Source organism: Ovis canadensis, chromosome 1, assembly GCF_042477335.2.
Source record: "Ovis canadensis isolate MfBH-ARS-UI-01 breed Bighorn chromosome 1, ARS-UI_OviCan_v2, whole genome shotgun sequence".
In the NCBI taxonomy this organism is placed as follows: Eukaryota; Metazoa; Chordata; class Mammalia; order Artiodactyla; family Bovidae; genus Ovis; species Ovis canadensis.
In genome coordinates, this window is record NC_091245.1 from 187,662,568 (window position 1) to 187,669,505 (window position 6,938).

Below are 6,938 nucleotides of genomic sequence, written 5' to 3' on the forward strand. Positions count from 1 at the left end.
TCAAAGTCTGATCCTTTTAAAAACAAACACACATTAAAAGAGGTCCCCAGGACTTCCCTGGTAGCACAGTGGATAAGAACCTGCCTGCCAGTGCAAGAGACATGGGTTCAATCCCCGGTCTGGGAAGATTGCACACGCCACCAGTCCGTGCACCACAATTCCTGAAGCCTGTGCACTCAGAGCCTGTGCTCTGCAACAAGAGAAGCTGCCACAATGAGAAGCCTGCACATAGGAATGAAGAGGAGCCTCCACTTGCCACAGTTAAAGAAAGCCCATGCAGAAGCGATGAAGACCCAGCACAGTCACAATCTTTCTTTAAAAAAAGAGGTCTCCATCCCGGGGAACCTCTGTTATGTACCACATGTGTGTAACTACAGCCCTACCTGGGCAGGCCCCCAGCTTGCAGGGGGGTGGTGCCCTACCCTCCAGGCGACATTTTTTAGTCTCAATTTACAGTGTACAATGAGCCTTTCTGTTGTTCGTTTATTGCTTCATTCACTGCCTACAACAACCCTCAAGGATTGGCAAGAGAGCGGTTGGATTTGTAAGACTGACAAGAGGCTTCTATTGTGAAATGTACATGGAAGAGACAGAAATCCAACAAGAAAGAAAATAAACGCACAGCATAATTTTAGGGAAAAAAAAATGAGAAAAGAACAGAAGAGCTCTATAGAACACACTGAAATGTTCTACAAAGCACATAATTGGAATCCTAAAAGGTGAGGAAAGAGGAAATAGGGCTCTGAAGATGACAAGAAGGCAAGAGGACAGAAGGTTATGGTGAGGTGAGGCAGGTGTCTTAGCTGGGATGGTGACACTGGGCTGAGAACTGGATGACCAGAAGTAGCAGCCAGGAGAAACTATGATTGAAAGCATTGCAGAGAGAAAGGGAAACTGCACAGACCCTCATGTAGAAAGGAGCTGGGTGTGCATGAGGAGCACCCAAAAGTGTACTGTGGCTGAAACATGAGTGAGAAAGAGGAACGGAGCATGGCTGGAGAGGCAGGCAGGCAGGTGGGGCCTCGTGGGTCATAAATGGCTAAAAGAGTAGCATTCATCAGGTATTTCATTTGCTTTCCCGTATTTCACAGTTCCTTTAATCAGCAAAGCAACAGAGTTAATTAAGTAGGTCCATGTGACTAGCTCTAGTCAATGGACTGAGGGCAGAGGGACTAGTGTCATTTTGGGGCCAAAGCATCAAAGAGCCAGTGCAGGAACGTCAAGCCAGTTCTTTGTTCAGCGGACAGAGCCAGGTCTAAGTAGGCTGAATCACTGAATTGCAATATGAAGACAGTTGCCCTGATGAGTCATACAGATTCTCAGTAGACTTTACGAGCAATAAATCTGAATGATATTAAGTCATAATAGACTGATTCTGACTAATAACACATGGTTAAAAGTTTAGATTTTATTTAACAGACCCATCACAAGCACGGAAATTGATACTGTAATCAGAAATCTTCCAGCAAACAAAAGCCCAGGTCCAGATGGCTTCACAGCTGAATTCTACCAAAAATTTAGAGAAGAGCTAACACCTATCCTCCTCAAACTCTTCCAGAAAATTGCAGAGGAAGGTAAACTTCCAAACTCATTCTATGAGGCCACCATCACCCTAATACCAAAACCTGACAAAGATGTCACAAAAAAGGAAAACTACAGGCCAATATCTCTGATGAACATAGATGCAAAAATCCTCAACAAAATTCTAGCAATCAGAATCCAACAACACATTAAAAAGATCATACACCATGACCAAGTGGGCTTTATCCCAGGGATGCAAGGATTCTTCAATATCCGCAAATCAATCAATGTAATTCACCACATTAACAAATTGAAAAATAAAAACCATATGATTATCTCAATAGATGCAGAGAAGGCCTTTGACAAAATTCAACATCCATTTATGATAAAAACTCTCCAGAAAGCAGGAATAGAAGGAACATACCTCAACATAATAAAAGCTATCTATGACAAACCCACAGCAAACATTATCCTCAATGGTGAAAAATTGAAAGCATTTCCCCTAAAGTCAGGAACAAGACAAGGGTGTCCACTTTCACCGCTACTATTCAACATAGTTCTGGAAGTTTTGGCCACAGCAATCAGAGCAGAAAAAGAAATAAAAGGAATCCAAATCGGAAAAGAAGAAGTAAAACTCTCACTGTTTGCAGATGACATGATCCTCTACATGGAAAACCCTAAAGACTCCACCAGAAATTTACTAGAGCTAATCAATGAATATAGTAAAGTTGCAGGATATAAAATCAACACACAGAAATCCCTTGCATTCCTATACACGAATAATGAGAAAGTAGAAAAAGAAATTAAGGAAACAATTCCATTCACCATTGCAACGAAAAGAATAAAATACTTAGGAATATATCTACCTAAAGAAACTAAAGACCTGTATATAGAAAACTATAAAACACTGATGAAAGAAATCAAAGAGGACACTAATAGATGGAGAAATATACCATGTTCATGGATTGGAAGAATCAATATAGTGAAAATGAGTATACTACCCAAAGCAATTTACAAATTCAATGCAATCCCTATCAAGCTACCAGCCACATTTTTCACAGAACTAGAACAAATAATTTCAAGATTTGTATGGAAATACAAAAAACCTCGAATAGCCAAAGCAATCTTGAGAAAGAAGAATGGAACTGGAGGAATCAACTTGCCTGACTTCAGGCTCTACTACAAAGCCACAGTCATCAAGACAGTATGGTACTGGCACAAAGACAGACATATAGATCAATGGAACAAAATAGAAAGCCCAGAGATAAATCCACACACATATGGACACCTTATCTTTGACAAAGGAGGCAAGAATATACAATGGAGTAAAGACAATCTGTTTAACAAGTGGTGCTGGGAAAACTGGTCAACCACTTGTAAAAGAATGAAACTAGATCACTTTCTAACACCGCACACAAAAATAAACTCAAAATGGATTAAAGATCTAAATGTAAGATCAGAAACTATAAAACTCCTAGAGGAGAACATAGGCAAAACACTCTCAGACATAAATCACAGCAGGATCCTCTATGATCCACCTCCCAGAATTCTGGAAATAAAAGCAAAAATAAACAAATGGGATCTAATTAAAATTAAAAGCTTCTGCACAACAAAGGAAACTATAAGCAAGGTGAAAAGACAGCCTTCTGAATGGGAGAAAATAATAGCAAATGAAGCAACTGACAAACAACTAATCTCAAAAATATACAAGCAACTTATGCAGCTCAATTCCAGAAAAATAAACGACCCAATCAAAAAATGGGCCAAAGAACTAAATAGACATTTCTCCAAAGAAGACATACGGATGGCTAACAAACACATGAAAAGATGCTCAACATCACTCATTATTAGAGAAATGCAAATCAAAACCACAATGAGGTACCACTTCACACCAGTCAGAATGGCTGCGATCCAAAAATCTGCAAGCAATAAATGCTGGAGAGGGTGTGGAGAAAAGGGAACCCTCCTACACTGTTGGTGGGAATGCAAACTAGTACAGCCACTATGGAGAACGGTGTGGAGATTCCTTAAAAAATTGCAAATAGAACTACCTTATGACCCAGCAATCCCACTTCTGGGCATACACACCGAGGAAACCAGAATTGAAAGAGACACATGTACCCCAATGTTCATCGCAGCACTGTTTATAATAGCCAGGACATGGAAACAACCTAGATGTCCATCAGCAGATGAATGGATAAGAAAGCTGTGGTACATATACACAATGGAGTATTACTCAGCCGTTAAAAAGAATTCATTTGAATCAGTTCTGATGAGATGGATGAAACTGGAGCCGATTATACAGAGTGAAGTAAGCCAGAAAGAAAAACACCAATACAGTATACTAACACATATATATGGAATTTAGGAAGATGGCAATGACGACCCTGTATGCAAGACAGGGAAAGAGACACAGATGTGTATAACGGACTTTTGGACTCAGAGGGAGAGGGAGAGGGTGGGATGATTTGGGAGAATGAGATTCTAACATGTATACTATCATGTGAATTGAATCGCCAGTCTATGTCTGACGCAGGATGCAGCATGCTTGGGGCTGGTGCATGGGGATGACCCAGAAAGTTGTTATGGGGAGGGAGGTGGGAGGGGGGTTCATGTTTGGGAATGCATGTAAGAATTAAAGATTTTAAAATTTAAAAAATAAAAAACTAAAATTTAAAAAAAAAAAAAAAAAAGAAAGTCATTTGAAATTTTTAGCAAGAGAGTGAAGACATCATACATACATTGATATGATCACTTTGTGTAGAACTGATTATAAGGAGGACAGACAGAAATCAGGAGCCAGTTATAAATCTATTAAAGTTCATCTAGCCATGAAATAATGGTAGCTTGAATCTCGTGGTAGCAGTGGACATGGTGAGTTGAATTGGGGATCTATTGTGAAGAAAGAGCTAACAAGACAGGCGATTTCCCTGGCAACCCAGTAGTTCGGACTCTGGGCACTCACTGCCAGGGGCCAGGATTCAGTCTCTGGTTGGGGAACTAAGATCCTGCAAGTTGTGTGGCACAGCCAAAAAAAACTAACAAAACTGATGGAAAGGCTCCAAGGTTTGGGGCCTGGGCAACTGAATAGGGAGAGAACAAAGAGTTATAAAATTTGTTTCGGTTTAAAGATCTCTTTCAAAGGACAAGGCGAAAGAGAGAGAGAAAATGTTTCCCAACTCCTTTCAGAGAGTCAGCATAACCTTGATATTAAAACCTGACAAGGTACATAGATGCAAAACTCCTAAACAAAGTATTTATAAACCAAGCTCTATATACATAAAGAGGAAAATATATCATAATAAAATTGGATTTGTTCCAGGGATGCAAGTTTGTTTTAGCGTTTACTTATCTGGATTTTGTTAACAAAATAGAGAAAAATAAACTTGACTAATGCAGAAAAATCATTTGATAAAATTCCATACTCATTCATGATTTTTAAAATTAAGACTAGAACTTCTTTAATCTGACAGGATACTATAAAAACCTAATAGCATATGTCATACTTAATGGTGAAATGCTGAAAGTATTTTCCTTACAGTCAGGTATGAGAGAAGAATGTCCTCATCATCCTTGCTGCTCATCCCTGCACTTGAGGTCCTACCCAGTGCAGCAAGGTACCAAAAGAAAGAGGAGGAAGAGTGGGAGGAGGGTGGAGGAAGAAAGTATAGGTCAAGAAGGAAGAAATAAAACTGTCATTGTTTACAAATGACGCTAATGTATCTATGGAAAATCTGGAAGACTGCATGGATTAGTAATTAGAATTGATAAATGGATTCATCAGGATCTCTGGATGGAGGTTGAAGATACAAAAATCTATTATATTTCTGTATACCAGTGATAAAAGAAAGTAAAAGTATTAAATAATAATATTTACAATAGCACCAAATTCAACAAATACCTAGAAATAAATGTAACAAAATTTGTGCAAGAATATTTGTATGGAAAACTACAGAATACTATTAAGAAAAAAAATTTAATGAAGCAAACTATGCTCATAAATTGAAAAATCAATATTATAAAGATATTAACTCTTTAGCAACATAATCCACAGTGTGAATGTAATTCTAATAAAATTCCAGCAGAGCTATATTTTTGTAGAAATTATTAGTAACAAGCTGGTTCTAAAATTTATATGGAAATGCAAAGGGAATAACCAAGACTTGAATAAGAATGAAGACCACCAGATATCAAAACATAAAGCTACAATAATTAACCAGATGGTATTGTCAACAGGTAGAAAAATAGACTAATGGAACAGAATAGAAGATCTAGATAGAGACCTACAAATACATGGATACTTGATTTATGACAAAGAGGACACTGAACACTAGTATAGATAGGATAATCCATTCTGCTGTCTATTGGATATCCACAAGGCAATAACAAATTTGATCCTTATTTTATACCATACACAAAAACCAAATGCAGGTTGCTTATAGACCTAACTGTGAAATGTAAAACAATAAAACATTTAGAAGCTAACAAAGAAGAATAAATCCAAGGCAGGAAAAGTTTTCTTAAACATGACACAGAAAGCATTAATGATGGAGGAAAGGATTGATAAATTACTACATAGAAATTAAAAACTTATTTTCATTAAAAGACATTATTTAGAGAAAATAATCGGGAGAATACACTTGAATGTCTAAGCAACAAAGGGCTTTTAACTTGAATAATTAAAGAATTCCTTAAAGTCAATGAGAAAAGCATAGAGAGAAATGGACAAGAACTGAAGTAGACACTTCACAAGAGAGGATATCTGCATGGCTAAGAAAAACATGAAAAGATACTCACCCTAATCATTCACCAGGAAAATAAAAATTGAAGCCAGAATGATATGCTGCTACATACACCCAAGTGGCTAAAATGAAAAAAAAAAAAAAAAAAGACGATGCCAACTATTGGGGAGGATGTGAAACAACCAGAACACTCATAACTGTTAGTGGGAATACTAATTGGTACAATCACCTAGGAAGTGTTTGGCAGTATCTACTATAGTTGAACATATGCCTCAGTAATTCCAGCATATACCACCAAATGTGTATGTATGTGCACTGAAAGATAAGGTGAAGAATGTTCATAGTAACACTATTCATAATTGCCCCAAGCTAGAGACTACCCTAACACCCATCAGTAGTGGAATGGATAAATAGATTGTGGTATATTCACACAACAGAATGAAGTGAAGTGAAGTGAAAGCCGCTCAGTCGTGTCCAACTTTTTGTAACCCCATGGACTGTATAGTCCGTGGATTTCTCCAGGCCAGAATACTGGAGTGGGTAGCCTTTCCCTTCTCCAGGGGATCTTCCCAACCCAGGGATGAAACCTAGGTCTCCCGCATAGCAGGTGGATTCTTTACCAGCTGAGCCACAAGGGAAGCCCAAAAATACTGGAGTGGGTAGCCTATCCCTTCT